At 42.3% G+C, this 20,126-nt stretch overlaps 1 protein-coding gene and 1 long non-coding RNA gene across 3 annotated transcripts in view; one reads left to right on the top strand and one right to left on the bottom strand.

Annotated features, from left to right (window-relative positions):
* The window catches only part of LOC111096756, a 39,803-nt gene that overhangs the window by 4,902 nt on the left and 14,775 nt on the right, over nucleotides 1–20,126 (bottom strand). The window contains exons 2-4 of one of the 2 annotated variants that reach the window (XR_005354207.1): nucleotides 17,400–17,500; nucleotides 16,481–16,535; nucleotides 11,970–12,435 (exon numbers count right to left, since the gene is read on the bottom strand). This is a non-coding gene — a long non-coding RNA (uncharacterized LOC111096756). Of the gene's footprint in view, nucleotides 1–11,969; nucleotides 12,436–16,480; nucleotides 16,536–17,399; nucleotides 17,501–20,126 lie in introns of those variants that run through there. The other variant, XR_005354208.1, reaches the window with a different exon arrangement.
* Nucleotides 7,512–20,126, top strand: part of TJP2 (tight junction protein 2) — a 105,025-nt gene continuing 92,410 nt past the window's right edge. Inside the window, 2 exon segments of the mRNA NM_001003204.1 lie at nucleotides 7,512–7,778; nucleotides 13,554–13,674. The gene's annotated coding sequence lies outside the window, so the exon portion shown is untranslated.

Raw genomic sequence — 20,126 nt, 5'->3', positions numbered from 1 at the left:
TGGCTCTGCCTCCATGGGTAATAAACCCATTAAGCCCCATTTCTTTTTTCACAACAGTGCCCCATCATTTCATTTCCTCTCCTGGAGGATCTGGACCACACTTAAAATTCAGGCTTGCTCAATCTGGCTTTGTTGGGATGACCTGTCAAGTGTGCTTTGCTGTTCTCTTCTTCTACAACGTGGGTGTAGATTGATTTTTCTATCCATCCTGGGTGGTGAGATACATGCTTGATTTTAGAATGAGTCAGTTTCCTCCTCGATCTTCATGCCTTGTTGTGAACAAAGACTACATCCCCTGATTCCACCTTACTACCCTGTTCTCTTCCTGCAAGAGAAGCTGATCTCTAATGAGTGAGTTCCGGCAGACCCTTGCACTGACCCCACACACGGGCAGAGTGCTGTCTGCACATCACTGGTCTTTCTCAGTTGTACATAATACTTTTTTTTTTTTAAGATTTTATTTATTTATTCACGAGAAACACACACACAGAGAGAGAGAGAGAGAGAGAGAGAGAGGCAGAGACACAGGCAGAGGGAGAAGCAGGCTCCATGCAGGGAACCTGATGGGGGATTTGATCCTGGGAACCCCCGGATCACACCCTAGCTGAAGGCAGATGCTCAGCCACTGAGCCACCCAGGTGTCCCTGTACAGAATACTTTTAAGTGCATTCTTCTTGAATCCTTGTTTTAATGGATTCAGCTTCTGCTACCAGAGACCAGCTCATTCTCACAGTATCAGGCATTGGCTCATCTTGAACATGGAGGATTTTTTAACTAGTTGATTTGCTCTGAGGCCTATGCTGGACCAAATCCCAGGCTGGACATGTCCAGGCCATCAGGTACTTCTAGGTTTCTGTCTTTTTCCATCACAGGGCAAAACTTCATGAGAGTTTTACATTTTTGTCACTTCAGGCAGTGTTATGAGTTGAATTGTATTCCCCCAATACCCCCTAAAATTCATCTGTTGGGATGGATTTCTGTTCTTCTGGATGAAGTACTGTTCTAGTACTTCAGAATGTGGCCTATTTGGAGATAGGGTTTTTACAGAGGTAATCAAGTTAAAATTAGATCATTAGGGTGGGCCCTAATCCAATATGACTAGTGTTCTTATAAGAAGAAGTTTGGACACAGACACATACAGAGGGAAATTGATGTTAAGACACAGGATGGAGAGGGCCATCTATAAGCCAAGGAGAGAGCCCTGCTCATGGCCCTCAGAAGGAACCAGCCCTGCCAACACCTTGTTCTTGCACTTCCAGACTTCAGAACTATGAGATAATTAAGCTGCAGGTTTTCTGTTAGTTAAGTTCCCTAGTCTGCAGTACGTTGTTAAGGCAGTCCTAGCAAACGAATTCAGACAGAATAAGAAAAGCTGCCTGAAACCAGGTGAACTGTTAATACAGCAGCTGTCATGGCTCACGCCGCCTCCTCCCACTGATATCCCAGGAGGAGCGAGACTGGGGCTCACATAATCAGGTTCTTCTGATTAAACTCCACAGTCTCTTCTGGGTTCACCAGAATTATAGTTTCAGGGCTGAATGAGGCTCCACACCATGGGGCTCCACTCTGAGGCTCTGTGTCCAGCTCAGCCACAATACTGATCCCTGAGCAGGGCTCTGCCTGGAATCAAACCTGTTTCTGACAACCAGGCAGGCCATTACTGCAGAGGGTTGGGTCAGGCCTGGATCCATGTGGAAGTCGACACCCTCAACTGCCAGGACTCCTTTCCTTTAATTAACTCTTTCCATGGCCCAGAGGACCCACCCTATCCTCTGGAAGTGCTTGAACACATAATTTAAACTCACTGTGTTTCCAGTTTTGAAGATTGAAGCAGAAAGTATTTGAGAGGGCAGAAGAAGGAGTAACCTAGCCCAGTCTGGGGGATGTGGGGGTAGCGGGGTTCAACCAAAGAGAGCTTTCTGGAAAAAAATGAAGCTGTAACTAGTTATCAAGGAAAAGAAAACACATTTACATGGTATATGCTCTATGCTGCACATGTGCTAAATACTTTCCACATAATAACTGATTTAGTATTATGAGATCAGTTCTATTATTAACCCCATTTACAGATGAAAAAAAGTGAGACAAAGAGACATTAAGTGACTTGACCAGGATAAGAGCTCATTAGAGGTGGAGCTGGATTTCAGTCCTGGGCAGTGTGGTACCCCCGTTCAGGCTAGGGAACAGAGGGGTGTGTCAGCAGGGGGACTGTGTGTGAACTACGCTTCCCAGCTGCTGGCAGCTGACTGTTATAGCTCAACACTTCAGAGCTGGTGTCCCTAACAGGTTCCAGAGACTTTGTACCTTTCTTGAAATTGCAGAGCAGAAGTGACTAATATCCTCCTAATCCAACTAATGGCCCAGCCCTTCTCGACTGAAGCCAGCTCCCATCAGTGTTTTAAATTCTGTGCATTGCCTCCTGGCTCTTCTGTGCCCAAGCAAGAGAAGTGCTAGAGTCCTACAGCTCTAGGTTCAGAGTACACATGTAGCACGAACACAGTTTCTTCCAAAAGCAACAGGGAGCCGATTTCCCTGCACATGAGGGGTGGAAAGTTTTTTATTTCTTAGGAATGAGGAATCCATGAATTATGATGTATGCATATAATTTGGGAGGAACAATTAAGTGATATTAATGTTGGCTATTAATTATTCAGTAGCAGAGGTTAAAAATCTGGGAACTATTTTAAGGGAGAACCCCTGTGGTTGGTGGATACCACCTGAGCAGGGCCTGCAAGACCCAGTGTTCTCTTTTTCAGGGTTTCCATCACTCACGCCAGCCCCTGGGTCCTTGTTCCCTTCAGCCACCCTGTTTTTTTCAGTTTCTGTTTTTTCCTACAAAGCTATTCAACCTTGGGCTTTTCTGCTTCTTCAACTGTGTGCTGAAGGAAGTTGTGGGTGTATGGGCAGGTCAGAAGTTTGTAAGCCTATAGAGAAGAGAGGAAAGGTTTTGTTTGTTTGTTTTAAGATTTTATTTATTTATTCATGAGAGACACAGAGAGAGTGGGAGGCAGAGACACAGGCAGAGAGAGAGAGAAGCAGGCTCCATGCAGGGAGCCCGACGTGGGACTCGATCCCAGGTCTCCAGGATCACACCCTGGGCTGAAGGCGGCGCTAAACCACTGAGCCACCCGGGCATCCCGAGGAAAGGTTTCTACAAACCTCACCTTGAAGAGGTCTTGGGAGTGGAAAAAAGAACAGATGGCAGAGGTGGAAGAAAGGAGGAAGGAAAGGATGACAGGCATCGAAGGCATATACATCATCCTCATGAATTATTAAAACCACCCCTGTGTTGTGGTTTTATTCCAGTTTTACAGATGATAAAACAGGCTCAGAAGGGTCAAGTAACTTGTTGGAGATCACTTGTTGGTGTTAAACAGCAGAGGTGGGACTCAGATCCAGTCTTCCCATGTAAACACACCTCTCTCCCTGTGTCATGGGGCTGCTATGAGTGGGCACCACGGGGCCAGGTGAGGATGGCTTCCAGCTCTCATGCCAGGTGACCCAAGACAAGGATTCAAGAAACAGAAAAAGGCAAGAAGTGGTGGTGGCTGCGGGCTGGGCAGGAGGTGATTTCAGACAAGTATTGGGTTGGGAAGGATAGGATTAAAATGATGCATTTGGTGGCATCTAGTTGAAGTTTGAATGGTTTGAATAAACCCAGTAGTGAGTGTATTCTGAAGATGACTGAAGAGAGCAGATGGGTTTGGACAGAGGCGGGTGAATCTGGGAGAGCCACAGCTAACGTTCAAGAACTCTGGTGATTCTTTTACATCGTGTAGCTTGTTTTTCTTACAGTGACTCTGATCGGTCACTTGAGTAGCCAATACGTAAAAATATATTATACATGAAGATATTAAGTGAGTAGATAATATAACGGGCTGCATAAAGTCATATGGTTTATTTGCAGTAAAGCTTAAAAAAAAAATAGCGGTTTCCCGCAACTCTTCTACTTTTAGTTAGGGCTTTTTCCAGCTCCCTGAAAAGCAGACCACACCCTGTAAAACAGCCCATTTGGGACATTAGTTCATTTCCATTTTTATACTTCTAAAGCACAAGAACAGTTAAAATACCCAGGAAAGAAGGATGTCCACTCCAGCAGAAATAAAGTATAAATAATCAGTTCAAAGGGAACACCAGTCTGGTCTGTGAATTTTTATGTTCAATTTTAATCATGTAGACTAAAGTATCCTTGAGTATCTTATCCTGACTCAGAAGCTTTTTTTTTGGATCATGTAGACCTAGAGTCATGTTTTTAAACAGATAAGTGATTTTTTTAAAAAGATTTTATTTATTTATTTATGAGAAACACACACAGAGGCAGAGACGCAGGCAGAGGGAGAAGCAGGCTTCATGCAGGGAGCCCGATGTGGGACTCGATCCCGGAACTCCAGGCTCAACGCCCTGGGCCAAAGGCAGACGCCAAACCGCTGAGCCACCCAGGGATCCCCCAGATAAGTGATTTTAAAAATCAGATAGTTGGGGACACCTGGGTGGCTCAGTGGTTAAGTGTCTGCCTTCCGGCTCAGGGCGTGATCCTGGAGTCCCAGGATCGAGTCCCACATCGGGCTCCCTGCTTGGAGCCTGCTTCTCCCTCTGTGTCTCTGCCTCTCTCTCTCTCTGTGTCTCTCATAATAAATAAATAAAATCTTTAAAAAAATAAAAAAATAAAATCAGACAGTTGCAGCTGTAAAGAATTTCTAGAATTCGAAGGGAATTAACTAAATAAATACATATTTCTGAAGAGTCTCTAGACTTATAAATAAAATGTCATATAAGTACATATCTGAGTGGGGGTATTTAGGCTAGATATTTGTTTTCTATGTTATTGTCCTGCATTGTCTTATGAAGGCGATCGCACAAAGATGACAGTTTTTTAAATGGATAAATAAATTATAAAACAGAACAATCCCTTTATGGAAGAAAGCAAATTCTTCCTAATTATTTGCTAGGACAGAGTTCTTTTCCTCATCAAAGACCCCATTTTAGTTTTGTATGAGGTCATCATAGATAAGAATCACTTCATAAGTTGTATGTGTGTGTGTGTTTGTTTGTTTGTTTTTTTCAGGTTTTATTTATTCATGAGAGACACAGTGAGAAACACACACACAGGCCGAGGCAGAAGCAGGTTCCATGCAGGGAGCCCGATGTGGAGCCCCATGCGGAGCCCGATGCAGGACTCTGGGATCACACCCTGAGCCAAAGGCAGACACTCAACTGCTGAGCTCCCCAGGCATCCTAAGATGTGTGTTAAATGCATACGAAATTCCTATAGAAAATGAAACGTTGAAACAGGCCATTTATAAAGTATTGTGTCACTTATAAAGTATTGTGTCACTTTCACCCAAGTAAAACAGCTGCCAATGGATAACGAGTTTAACTTGATTTTTTTTGTTGTTGCTAGCTCAGGCTTCCTTTCTTATTTGAGAGGGCTGTATAGTAATTTTTATCACGCGTCATTAGAAATACAATTTGTTAGAACAAAGACTGTTGTGTAAGTATAATTACATCTTCCTGTATGATTAAATGAAGGCTGTATTGTAGCTTTTTTCAGCGGTGGCAGCTGTAGCAAACCAAGTTCAGCCTATAAAAGAATTCCTGTGACTAACTGGTACTAATTGTTTACGGAACAACCAGTGGGAGTAATATTCATGAATACTATGGAAATGAAATATTCTGAGACCAAGTGGTTTACCCCTTGTTTTCACCACTCTGCTGTGGTTAGATGATATTCATTGTATAATCAGGCCAAGTGAAGTGGGAGTTCTTAGTCTTTCGTTGTTGTTGAAATATGACTGCATTCGTCTGGTCAGGCCTCTTGTCTTCTAAATGGGAAATTGAGGCTTGAAAGGATCGAAGGGTTATTTAAATCACTGACCTTCAAACTTGTTTGCTCGGACACCCCATCACATTTTTAAGGACACCCTGCAATATATATGAGTATAGTAATTTATAACTTGCATATCTATTTTTATTTATTTTTAATTTTTTTTTAACTTTTATGATAGAGAGAGAGAGAGGCAGAGACATAGGCAGAGGGAGAAGCAGGCTCCATGCACCAGGAGCCCGACGTGGGATTCGATCCTGGGTCTCCAGGATCGTGCCCTGGGCCAAAGGCAGGCGCTAAACCACTGCGCCACCCAGGGATCCCTGGCATATCTATTTTTAAATCAAAAAATTTTTAGGGACGCCTGGGTGGCTCAGCGGTTGAGCATCTGCCTTTGACTCAGGGCTTGATCCCAGAGTCCTTCCTGCATGGACCCTGCTTCTCCCTCTGCCTATGTCTCTGCCTTTCTCATGAATAAATAAATAAAATCTTTAAAAAATTTAAAAAATTTAAAATTATTTTTATTTTTTAGCTTTTATTTAAATTCACGTTAGTTAACATATGGTTTATTATTAGTCTCAGGGTATAAACACACTCAAGTTAAATTTTTTTTTTTTCAAGTTAAATTTTTGATGGGTGAGAGAAAATAGGAAATAGATGGTTTAGCATTTTCTGTCAATACTCCAAGGACTTTTGGCATGTACATCCCACTTTGGAGACCACTGATTTAGGTCATTCGGGTTAAAAAAAAAAAAAGATAAAGACAAAGAAACTTGCTATTGAGAAAAGAGAGAATTAGGGTGCCTGGGTGGCTCAGCGGTTGAGCGTCTGCCTTCAGCTCAGGTTGTGATCCTGGGGTCCTGGGATCGAGTCCCCCATCAGGTTCCCTGCAGGGAGCCTGCTTCTCCCTCTGCCTGTGTCTCTGCCTCTCTCTGTGTGTCTCTCGTGAATAAATAATAAAATCTTAAAAAAAAGAAAGAAAGAGGGCAAGAAAGGTCCTCCAAGCTGAAGGGAGACATTTACAACAACAAGGAAGTGGTAGTCTCACCATCTCCAGAGGATATATTTTTGTGCTATGGGAGCTTGCCTATGTTGCATTATAGAAGTATTTTAAAAGAAATTAAAAAAAAAAAAAAAAAACCCAACCCAAACAGGATTGTGTCTCAAATTTTTTTTAAATTGTGTCTCAATTAATTAATCTTTGCTATTGACTCAGGCAAGGAGTTTTTTTTTAAATTTTTAACTTATTTTTTTTCAGGCAAGGAGTTTATAGCATTTAGAAATGCTTTGCTATAAAATGACAACTGGAACTCCTTATTTGTCAAAGCACAGCTTTTCAGATAGAAGTAGAAGGAGCAAATCAGTTTCTGGTTTTAGTTCATCCAGAGGCATGCAGGCTTTTTGGACCAATTATTTCCAGACCTTGAAATAAATCACCTCCTGTGCCATTAGTACTTGAAGGATTAGCAGCCTCAAAGATTTATGTGCGGATTAATTGGGGAGTGTATGTTAGATTGCTGTGTTTAGAACCACGGTTGTCCTGCAAGTCATTTTCATTAGTGCTTTATTCAAAATTCTTTAGCCTTATATAATACTGACGTTGCAGGGAAATCCGAATGAGCCTTTTCTTTTTCTTTCTTTCTTTTTTTTTTTTTTTAATTTATTTGTGGCTTGGCCTCAGCCTTGCCACCACCCTCACCCCACACTGTAGGGGTACACAGCGAGGGGTACACAGAACATCTAAAAGCACAGGGGCTTTGGGTAGCGCAAAGATTACTTTGATTGCTTCAGCTGATCAGTGCCCAAAATGTACATGACCTTTTACTGAGAGAGACAAGATGAGGTACAAGAAGTACATGGCCATCCTGGAAGCCGCAGTGGGTATCACCCCACTTAACAAAAGAGAGCTTCTTCCTGAGAGCAGAAGACATGTGAATCTCTGGCAGCACCCCGGGTAAGCAGAGGAGGGTGGAAGATGCTTTGTGTGTGTTTGGGGGGTTCTAGACAAAGGGGAAGAGTCATCCCTGTCCTAAGAGTAATAGGTGGGGGAGTTCTTCACTGAGAACTTGTTTCTTCCTAGCACATAGGGCCTTGACAGACAGAATTAAAATAGTAATACAATGCATGGTAATAATAACTCTTAAGAAAAATTTTAGTCTAGCAGCCAAGAAGATGAAGTAACGGGTGTTTTTTACATTTGGATATTTTAATTTTCTGATTTTGACTTTTTCTTTTTTACATGGTCTATACATAGAGCAGTTCTTAAAGATGAGTCAGTGTGCCTTATTTTTTTCCTACGATGCAAGTATTGTTCTGATTAAAGTGTACATGTGGAATGTTTTGGATAAAGACTTTTTATTTTGCTTTATGTCTCTTTCTAATGCCCCACTAATTAACCATGCTGAAGAAAGGTTTAGATGTTTTCTTCTGAATGGTTAGAGTCCTGGATCCCTATTTTCTTCTCTAAAGTCCCTTTTGTGTCTTTTACACATTGAAGAGAAGTTTAATTTAAGGTGTTAAATGGCAGATAGTATTTTTAGGGACTGAACTTAATTTTAATTTTTTTAAAAGATTTTATTTATTTATTCATGAGAGACACGGGGAGAGAGAGAGAGAGAGAGGCAGAGAGAGGCAGAGACACAGGCAGAGGGAGAAGCAGGCTCTCTGCAGGGAGCCTGATGTGGGACTCTATCCCGGGACTCCAGGATCATGCCTTGAGCCAGAGGCAGACGCTTAACTCCTGAGACACCCAGACATCTCAATTTTTAATTTTTTTTAAAGCTTTATTTATTTATTTGAGAGAGAGCTCAGGAGCGTGGGGGGAATGGGGGAAGGGCAGATGGAGAGAGACTCTCAAGCAGACTCCCCACCAAGCAGGAACCCGGCATGGGGCTTCATCCCATGACCTTGAGATCACGACCTAAACCCAAACCAAGAGTTAGACGCTTGACCGACTGAGCCACTTAACTTAATTTTTTTTAAAAGACTTTATTTATTTATTCATGAGAGACACATACAGAGAGAGAGGCAGAGACACAGGCAGAGCGAGAAGCAGGCTCCATGCAGGGAGCCCGATGTGGGACTCGATCCTGGGTCTCCAGGATCGCGCCCTGGGCTGAAGGCACCACTAAACCGCTGAGCCACGCAGGGCTGCTCCTGAACTGAATATTTAAATTGAATGAACCACATATCGGTTCTCACTCAAGGACCAACTAGAGGCATCTATATAGCTAATGCTGTTTCTTTTTAAAAAATAGAAAGTCACAACTTATTTTTTTTTTTAAGGTTTATTTATTTAGAGAGCAAGAGCGGGAGAGAGAGAGCGCTTGAGCATGAGTGGGAGGGGCAGGGAGAGAGAGAATCCCAAGCAGCCTCCATGGCCAGCTCAGAGCCCAATGTGGGGCTCCATCCCACTACACTGAGATCATGACCCGAGCTGAAATCAACAGTGGGACACTTAGCTAATTGAATTACCCAGCTGTCCCAAGTCATTAGCTTATTTTTATCATATAAACAATATACATTCATTAAGCAAGATTTTAAAAATACAAAAAAATAAGGGGGAAAATCATTCGTAATTGTATCTCTCTAAGAGAATTACTATAATCATTTAGGTCAGAAGTTTTCAAAGGAGGGAGGGAGGGGGCAGGATTTGCCCCCTGGGGGACATTTGGCAACATCTGGGTAAGATTTTGGCTATAATAACCTGGGGAGTTGCTGCTGGTATCTAGCGGGTGGAAGTCAGAGATGCCGTCCAACATCCTAAAATGGACAAAAGAATTATCCAGCCCAAAATGTCAAGAGTGCTGCTGTTGAGATATTTGATTTAAGTAGATTTTTTTCCCAATCTGCAAAAGGTAATTTTTATTAGAAATACATTAGATATCCCTAAGAAATTTTAGGGATTTTAGGGATGCTTTCGAATGGAATCCCGAGACCTCATCATCATCATTATTAACTGTTTTATTCTGTCGTAAGAGGGAAAGAAAGTGTATATATGTGCCAAGAGGGCAAAGGGTATATAGTGACCTTGGGAGAGTCCATGTGGGTTAATGTTTAGTGAGGGCCATGGAAAACATGTCATAATGACCAAATATGGTTCTGTAAGTAGCCCCTAAAGATGGGGCATACTGTAGCTTGGACTTTTGTTCCAGAATGTTGGAAGTTAAGAGCTGGGAAGACCTTTTGTCACAGACAGCAGACAGGTTTCTTATGGCATACCAAAGCCAGTTGATGTGTGGGCTGCTGAGAGTGTCGAGTGAGGGAGAGTACCCAGGTCAAGTCTGAGCTTAGCAGAAAAGAAATATTGTGATTGATTAGGGACATACTAATATGGAAAATTAGAGAGGTGCAACATGTGTCTATATCTTCATCACTCCCTAATTCTAATTTGGTCTTTGATTTTTACAACTGTGAAACCGAGACTCATTTGAGTCACCATGATTGAGGGCTTGGCCCTCAGACAGCAACTGGATGTTCTTGGTTTCTGGCTCAAGATCATTCCTTAAGGGATTCTCCCTAAACAGACCCACAGGATTCAGATGTGTAAATGGATTGCCACATTATTAATTTCTTTTTGGAGATAACCTTTTCTAGCCATTGGAATGAGTGAGTAACCTAAGTAAAACCATCTCTGCTTCTCCTCATTTCCCCAAGTCAAGCCAAACAGAAGTCAAACTATTCATTCCAAAGTGATTTTTTTTTAAAGATTTTATTTATTTATTAACGAGAGAGAGAGAGGCAGCGACACAGGCAGAGGGAGAAGCAGGCTCCCTGCAGGGAGCCTGATGTGGGACTCGATCCTGGGTCTCCAGGATCACACCCTGGGCTGAAGGCGGCGCTAAACCGCTGAGCCACCTAGGGATCCCCCAAAGTGATTCTTAATAAAGAAAGTTGAATGTGCTCTCTCTCTCTTTCTCGTTCTCTCTCTTTTAAGAGACATTCTCTGAAACCTGATGAAATAGCACAATGTCACAGGACAATGAGATCTTTCTTGTATCTGTAATACTTTGAGTTCTTTAAATACACATGGACTAAACATTGTTCTGCTGGTTCTCATTCTTTTGTTTGCTGACTCCCTTTTCACCTAACAGTCTTCCTTTGGACATGGAATATCCTTCATTAAGCTTTTAACAAACTCTCCCTTCTGTGAATTCTAGCAGGGGTTATCTCCTCCTGATTAATTTCACTAATCAGGGGATCCCTGGGTGGCGCAGCGGTTTGGCGCCTGCCTTTGGCCCAGGGTGCGATCCTGGAGACCCGGGATCGAATCCCACGTCCGGCTCCCGGTGCATGGAGCCTGCTTCTCCCTCTGCCTGTGTCTCTGCCTCTCTCTCTCTGTGACTATCATAAATAAATAAAAATTTAAAAAAAATTAAAAAAAATTTCACTAATCAGTTCTAAATCTTGCAGAGCAGTTTGGTGTCTTGTTTCTCATTCACATGTACATTTTAATAAAATCTTAAAAAAAAAAAATGAATGGCTTCTCCGTGTGCACATTTACCCCAATGCCTGAGACATGATAGGTGCTCAGCAAACACTTGCCAGTGCTTAACTCAGTTTCAGTATAGTCACAAATAAAAAAAAAAAATGTTTAAAGGAATTGACATTCAAACTTAAAAATACTGATCCACCTATGGATTTCCCTTTTATTCCTTTTTTTTATTTTAAAGATTTTATTTATTTATTCGAGAGAGAGAGAGAGAGAGAGAGAGGCAGAGATACAGGCAGAGGGAGAAGCAGGCTCCATGCAGGGAGCCTGATGTGGGACTCGATCCCGGGACTCCAGGATCATACCCTGGGCCGAAGGCAGGCGCTAAACCGCTGAGCCACCCAGGGATCCCCCCCCCCTTTTAATAAACTACTGTTTATTTTTTATTTTAAAGATTTTATTTATTTATTCGAGAGAGAGAGAGAGGCAGAGACCCAGGCAGAGGGAGAAGCAGGCTCCATGCAGGGAGCCCAACGTGGGACTCCATCCTGGGTTTTCAGGATCACACTCTGGGCCAAAGGTGGTGTTAAACCGCTGAGCCACCCGGGCAGCCCTGGATTTCCCTTTTAAAAGTTTGTCCAAAAAAAAAAAAAAAAAAAAAAAGTTTGTCAAGTTTTTCATGTTTCTTGACATTAATTTTACGTATCTGTCAATGCTATTGAAAACTCTATACATATGAATATAGTTTAGTTCTTTCACAAGCTATTTCTCAATTTAAAAGTAGCCCTAGTCAATATTGGTGTATTTTAGACATGGTTGATTGTTGGTGGTTCCTATACATGTCAAAAACCTTGGGAATATTATCAAAGAAAGTTAAAACCAAGATGTTTTAGAAATGTGGAAGACTGATTTAATTAAAAAGCAACCTGTTTCAATACAAGAAACAAGCACTTTTTGGAGCTGATACCTGTAGAAAAATTTCATGGTAAGGCCAAAAGCATAAGAAAGCCCATCTTGATTTGCTGGCCATTTATTTATCTTTGGAAGTAATAATAGAAACCATGCCTGTGCTGGGCTGTAATCCTGTTGCTTGCTTTGTAGGATGTCCAGATGGCGTTGCTTTAGCCAGTGCCTACATTTCCTGCTGATGCTTGGAAGAGAAGGGAAATGTGTCCCCTGCCTGTATAAATAAAATTGACATTATCCTTTATTTCTATTTCATTGTGTAGGGAGTGTTTTGCACAGATACCACAATATCACTTTGTCTAGCAAACAGAAGAGTATGCCCAGAACTGGTGAGAAGCCACATTCTTCCTCCCACTGGACATGACTGCCCTGTGTGAAGCTCCTGGGGCCCAGGCCTCACCCAGAAGTGAGCTTAACTCCTTGTGCAGTTCATTTATTTTTTATTTTTTTAAGATTTTATTTATTTATTTATGAGAGAGAATGAGAGAGAGGGGCAGAGAGAGGCAGAGACACAGGCAGAGGGAGAAGCAGGCTCCATGCAGGGAGCCTAACGTGGGACTCGATCCCAGGTCTCCAGGATCACTCCCTGGGCTGAAGGCAGCGCCAAACCACTGGGCCATCCGGGCTGCCCTGTTTTCTCTATTTTTTAAAAACGATTTATCCATTTATTTGAGAGAGAGAGAGAGAGAGAGAGAGCACATGCACAAGTGGAGGAGGGGCAGAGGGAAAGGGAGACTCTCAAGCAAACTCCCTGCTGAGTACTGAGCCCAAAGCAGGGCTTGATCCCAGGACCCTGAGATCATGACATGAGCTGAATCAAGAGTCAGACACTTAACTGACTGAGTCGTCCAGGTGCCCCGCTATTGTTTACTTTAAAATGGAAAATTTTACGTTAAGCGTATTTAATTGTAATTTAAAAGGTTTTCTCCAGATATTTTCCCACCTGCTAAGTATTCTTGTCACCTGAAATTTTAAATATTTATTTATTTGAGAGAGAGAAAGAAAGAGAAGTGTGCAGGGTTGGGGGAAAGAATCTCAAGCAGACTCCCACTGAGCGTGGAGCCCAACGTGGAGCGCCATTCCGTGACCCTCGAGCCAAAATCAAGAGTCGGAGGCTTAGCTGATGGTACCATCCAGGTGGCCCATGGTTTCTTTCTTGAAGTAATGAGAATGCTCTAAAATGGATTTTGGTGATGGTTGCTTAACTCTGTAAGTATATTAAAAGCCATGTTATAAATGGCTGAATCACACAGTATGTGAACTTCAGTGCACTTCCCAAGATCTTACTGTGCTGGAAGTATGTTGGATTTTTAACCACTCTGTCTTTTTCAGGGTGCGGAGTACCACGTTATTATCGTCTCCCTGCGAGTGGGATTGGCCCTTCGGCTGTACCTCCTGGCACGAGCATTCCACAGAGCACAGACGTGCGCTGGCAGGCAGCCTGCTTTTCCAGGTACTTGCTTTTTTCTCTCATCAACCTGGTTACTGGCTTTCCTCTACCTAAAGTTCGATGTAAATGATTTCACATCTTAGAGGTAGTCAAGGGCACCCTTTTCTATGTTGCTGATAGAGGAACTGTTCAATATCAGAAAATTTCCTTGTAACATGGTATTTACCAAGGAGCAGAGACATCATACATGCATTTGTGGTCTGAATTGACATGTATAACTTTGCCATGATTGGATGAGAATTAATTTGAGCTCCTTCCTGGCCAGAGCATATAAATCTAACTCCTGTGGTTCAGAATAAATGCTTGGCAAGGTATTTTAGTGCCTGGGGTTATAGGTCATTCTAGCAAGTCCTGTTTTTTTCCATTATCTTTGAGGTAGCAGAATTATGTAACTGTGGTAAGCACTTTGCTGAAAATATTAAAGACATCGGTTGCACTGGCTTCCAAAGATTAATTATGTACAAGCTTTTAGTGAAAGAACTAAGAGTGAGTATTATCTATTTACTGATTCAATTTTAAGTAGGAATTAAATGAGATTTACAGGGCATTACATTTTATTTTGACAGATGCTGGGATGTGTTTGCTCTTAGTTATACTTTAACCCCTGATTATAGGCCAGTACGTGGTCCACTGGAATGAGGGTGGAATTTTTTTTTTTCATGTGCTTGTTTCATAATTCCTGTCTGTTTGAGCTTAAAACCCCTGCCTGGGTAGATTCTAGCTCTTTGTCAGAGCTTGAGTTTAATAGAGTGTGAATGGCACACGCCAGGGTAGCAGAGAGCAAATCCCAGTGTTCCTGCACATGCCTTAATGTTTCTGAGTTCAGATCCATCATCTGTGAAAGAGAGGGTCAATGTGACGCTAAATGAGCTAAAGTATATATAGCAAGAACTAGGCACACTCTCTCGGAGTCTAGTTGTCCAAATGGGGACACTTGTGGGGAAGCCCTTGGTTTCCACTAAGCTGACAGGGCTTGGAGTGAGTTCTGTTTGCTGAGATGTTCTCTATGGAGCTCTTAAAGTTTCCAAACATAAGAAGACAGATGCTTACCAAGAGTCCAGCAGTTTTCCTGAAACTAGACTTCTGGGTAGGATCTATTGATTTTGTCAAATGAATTAGAGGAGCAGTGTGGGGTGTGGCAAAGGGGGATGGTACTGGCATTCATTGTCTGTAGGAGGGGGGAAGGCTCTTTGTGACTCGAACAAGCCCCTTCTAATAAACACTTCTCTGGTTCTGATTCCCTGTACTACTGACCACAGGTCCTTTGATGTCAGTTAGTTTGCCCAAGACAGAGCCTTGCTCCAAAGCTCTTAACTGTGTAAAAACTTAAGCTTGGTTTCCTGGGGTGACTTAGCCTCAGGTGAACTTGGGTGGCAAGGATTTTTTCCAGAGCATCTCACATCATCTTAGTTTCAGATCCAGCAAGCATTTATTAGGAGCTTTTTATTTGCTAGGCACTGGGCAAGGTGCTTTTACCCATATTGTTTAACCTCAAAACAACCCTGAAAGGAAAGGTGTTATTTACAAATAAAATCTCTGAGATTCACAGATTTTAAGTGATTTTCCCAAGGTTGCACAGACCCTGATCCCCAACTTCAGTGAGATTCCTCTAGTAACAGCTGACTGTATATACTGAGTTATACTAACTCTACAGAGCTTGGATACTTAACTCCTAAACTCAGGATAGTAGCAGATGTTTCTCAAGAGCTTGTTAGCTTGTTCTTTTTTTTTTTTTTATTTTAAGATTTTATTTATTTATTCATGAGAGACACAGAGAGAGAGAGAGAGAGGAGAGACACAGGCAGAGGGAGAAGCAAGGCTCCATGCAGGGAGCCCGATGTGGGACTCGATCCTGGGACTCCAGGATCACACCCTGGGCCGAAGGCGGCGCTAAACCGTTGAGCCACCCGGGCTGCCCCATCAAGAGCTTGTTCTGATCCATTGATGGTGACTGCCTGGAGTTAAGGATTCTTAGGTCCTGTCCAAGCAAGAATGTTAGGGTCCGTTAGCATCTAATGCCTAGCATGGGTGGAGGAGGGTTCCTGTATCTCCTCCTGTTCCTTGACCTGAGGTTTCTGATCATTAGTCTTCTGGAAGTATGTGAATCTGAGCAGAGCTTCACTTCTTAGATATAGCTTCTTCTCATTGTTAGGTGATTTAGGGATCTCAGAGTTATCATGGACTCACCCCATAATACAGGCTTAGGAAAGCCAGCTGAGGGATCCCTGGGTGGCGCAGCGGTTTAGCGCCTGCCTTTGGCCCAGGGCGCGATCCTGGAGACCTGGGATCGAATCCCACGTCGGGCTCCCTGCATGGGGCCTGCTTCTCCCTCTGCCTGTGTCTCTGCCTCTCTCTCTCTCTCTGTGTGTGTGTGACTATCATAAATAAATAAAATTAAAAAAAAAAAAAAAAAGGAAAGCCAGCTGAAGGTGGAAACTTAAACACTTTTACTTCTATGCACCTGAGAGTCTCTCTGTCATCCTGTCTCCCCAGGGGCTCCCCAGTCTGTCGGAACACTTAGGGAGCTCATGCCAGCAGCCAGACCTCCTCACACTGAATCGCATAGGTCCACAGTAGTAGTGCTCACACTTTAGGACATCAGAAACTCCTGGAGGACTGATTCAAGCAGGTCCCTGGGTCTCACCCCTCAGTCAGTGTGGGATAAGGCCCAGGAGTATGCATTTCTAACAAGTTCCCAGCCAGACCATACTTAATTTCCAGACCATACTTTAGAGAACCGTTAAACTAGAAAGAGCTAGTTTAGAGCATGGGCTTGTTTATAGATGGTATATGTGGCCACTTTCCTTACCTGTGGTGAAGGGATTGTTTCCTCAAACGTTTAATGAGCATCTCAAGCAGCACACCTAAGGGAAATTTAGAGGGATAAAAGGCTCATCCCTGGGGGGCCTGGGAGTCTAATTTGGAATCAGTAACTGCACTGCTGTGGAAGCAGTGCACTGCTGTACCTACCACTTGTGTGGATGGGAGCAGAAGGCCTGAGGTGGTGACTATGTGAGGAGGGCCTCCTGGGGAAGGTGATATTTGAGAAGCAACCTGAGAATGAAAATTGCTGGCCACATGAGCAAAGTGGGGAAGGGAACTTGCAGAGTGGAGACTGTATAGTGTAGGCCCTGGAGGTGCTGCACCAGGCTAGAGGAAAGTTCTTGTGTGTGGTGAGAATCCCACTGTGATTCTAGTATTACAGGTGAAGCATCAAGCTATAGTGGCAACGATGAAAGCTTTTTATTTATTTGAGTTCTCACTCTAATGTAGTTGGTACAGTGATGAGTGTTTTATCTGCATTGTCCCACCCTGCGAGGTGCAGGTCCAATTATACTCCTGATATGTGTTGGTTTCCTAGAGCCGTACAACAAAGTACCTCAAACCAGCTGGCTTCCATGATGGAAATTTCTTGTCTCAGTTCTGGAGGCTGGAAGTGTGAAGTCCAGCTGTGGGCAGACCTGTTTCCTTCTGAAGGTTGTGAGGGGAAGGTCTGTTCTGGGCATCACTCCTTGACTTGTAGATGTCTGTCTTGCCTGTGTGTGTGTCTGTCTTTGTATCCAAATTTCCCCCTTTTATAAAGACACCACTGTATTGGATTAGGGCCCATGCTGAAGACCTCACTTTAACTTGACTAACTCTGTAAAGACCCTGTCTTTAAATAAGATCCCATTCTGAGATAACAAGGGACAGGACTTCAACATGTGAATGTTGTGGGGAACACATACCATCACTTCATAGATGAAGACACAGAGGCAGGGAAGCTGCTCAAGTCACACTTGCCAGTTGCGTAGGTCAAGAACAGTTGGCTGATGGTTATGGCTTAAACCTAAGAAGTAGCAGAACAGGGGCTTGTTCAAACACAGGCCTGTCTGACTTCATAGCTGTGCTCTGTCAGCCCAGTGCTTCACTGGCTTCTGGTGTTTGTTTCTGCCATGTTTCCTCAAGGTTCCCTGGGAACGCGGTGGCCTGCATCCAGGATGCCATGGTGCTAGCCTGTCAGTTTCTGGCTCCTGAGTTTCTGGATAAGATAGTCTTCCATTTCAGTTTTATATCTTAACCTGCTTGACTATGAGAAGTTATTAGAGCATATGAAATATTTAAAATTCATGAGGTCTTTTTAAGAAAATGTGCCATTTTTGCTGTTAAGATGTTAAATACTGGGGTGCCTGGGTGGCTCAGTTGGTTAAGTGTCTTACTTCTTCAGTTCAGGTCATGGTTCAGGGTCCTGAAATCAAGCCCTGAGTCAGGCTCCCTGCTCAGAGGGGAAGGAGCTTTCTCCTTCTCCCTCTGCCACTCCCCCTGCTTGTGGTCTCTCATTCTTTCTCAAATAAATAAATAAAATCTTTAAAACAAATGTTAAATACCTATAAATACAGAGTTTATCTGGTATAGTTATTCTACTCTTAATGTCCTCAAACAGCCTAAATGTAAATAATGTGTTTGTTAGCCCTTAAACTTATGCAAGTATATTTACTTGGAATTATTTTAGCATGTAGGGATTCAAGCACCTTGGCTGTCTATCTATAAAGATTCAGACAAATAGTATTGTTGGTATCCACACAATAATTCCATATTTTCCTAAGTATTTAAAATATAAGACCATCACTCCAAATACTTATTTCAAAGACTTTGTTATTTTAGCAATTCAAGCAAGCTTTCATCATGACAAATTGGTATACCACTTAAGTGAAAGAAAAATAAAAAATAAGAAGGGTTTATTCAAACTTTTGAATGCATTAACTATAGTCTGACATGTTTTCCAAGCAAATATAGAGCACGTGGTTTACTCGTGAAATCAACAAGACAAAGTGGTGGCCATCTGGCTTATCTCTGGAAATTTGAGATGTCTGGACATTGTTAAGTAGAGCACATAGATGAGTAATCCTGAAGCTAGGTTCTAAAACAGAAATTTAATCATACTCCTGCATGTTTAAAAGAATCCAGAACCTGGGAATAAGAAGATGACTAGGTGCTTTCCAAGCCAGATCCCTATCTCTTACTTTTTACAGCCAGGTTTCTTAAAAGGATTCTCTGTACTTACCATCCTTTTTCCTCACCACCACCTGCTTATCTCTCTAACACTTCCTCCTTCACCTATTCCAGTCACTTGCGGTCCAGTAATGGTTCCAAGTACTCTACAGGCTAAGCACTGCACTGCCTGAGAAAATCTACATGGATCAGCGCTCTTCCCCAGCTAGGAGTTCGGTCTTAATTATACTCAGCAGTTATGCTGCTATGCATGCTGCCTGATTTGGGTGCCTGGTGCTGTGACTGTGTGCGGAAACCTAGAGACAGCTTATTTTATGATTCCCATTAGCCTGCTAAGATTGAGATAGAGAATTTGCAAGTAGCTTGTGCTTGGAAGGGGTGTCATCATTGGAGCTCTATTTTTTGGTCTTTTATCACTTAAAAAAAAAAGATTTTATCTATTCATATTCATTTATCTCACAGAGAAAGAGAGGCAGAGACATAGAGGGAGAAGCAGGCTCCCTGTGGGGAGCCTGATGCAGGACTCGAACCCAGGACTTTGGGATCATGACCTGAGCCAGAGGCTACGCCAGAGGCTCAACCCCTTAGCCACTCAGGTGCCCCATCACGTTTTTATCAACAGAGTGGTCGGTGACAGCAGTTTCCAGTTTAGCCAAATTTTGATTTGTTTGGAAGTAATATAGTTGTATAGCAAGATTAGACAAAACATCCTGGACAGAATTTCCTTCACTTAATCATAATTATATTGATATCTTTAAAATTATTGATTTTAATAATATGCATAATTATTTGATTATAATTACTCCTAATTTTTGATATTGATATTTGAAATATAATTATTGAGATTCAAAAAAGTCAATTTCAGTGCTTAAGTCTAGTTAACTAAAATAACTAACTCTGTCAGCACATTTTTAAGATTTAATTTTATTTCATACATTTTTCCTTTTTCAATTTTTTTTTTAAATTTTTATTTATTTATTTATGATAGTCACAGAGAGAGAGAGAGGCAGAGACACAGGCAGAGGGAGAAGCAAGCTCCATGCACCCGGAGCCCGACATGGGATTCGATCCTGGGTCTCCAGGATTGTGCCCTGGGCCAAAGGCAGGCGCCATACCGCTGCACCACCCAGGGATCCCCTTTTTCAATTATTTTTTTTTTTTTTGCAAGACTTCTCATGTGTATTTATTTATTTATTTATTTATTTATTTTTATTTTATTATTTTTTTATTTTATTTTTTTATTTTTTATTTTTTTAAATTTATTTTTTATTGGTGTTCAATTTACTAATATACAGAATAATCCCCAGTGCCCGTCACCCATTCACTCCCACCCCCCGCCCTCCTCCCCTTCTATCACCCCTAGTTCGTTTCCCAGAGTTAGCAGTCTTTACGTTCTGTCTCCCTTTCTGATATTTCCCACACATTTCTTCTCCCTTCCCTTATATTCCCTTTCACTATTATTT

Source organism: Canis lupus, chromosome 1 (genome assembly GCF_011100685.1).
Source record: "Canis lupus familiaris isolate Mischka breed German Shepherd chromosome 1, alternate assembly UU_Cfam_GSD_1.0, whole genome shotgun sequence".
Lineage (NCBI taxonomy): Eukaryota > Metazoa > Chordata > Mammalia > Carnivora > Canidae > Canis > Canis lupus.
This window is presented reverse-complemented; position numbering and strand designations above follow the sequence as displayed.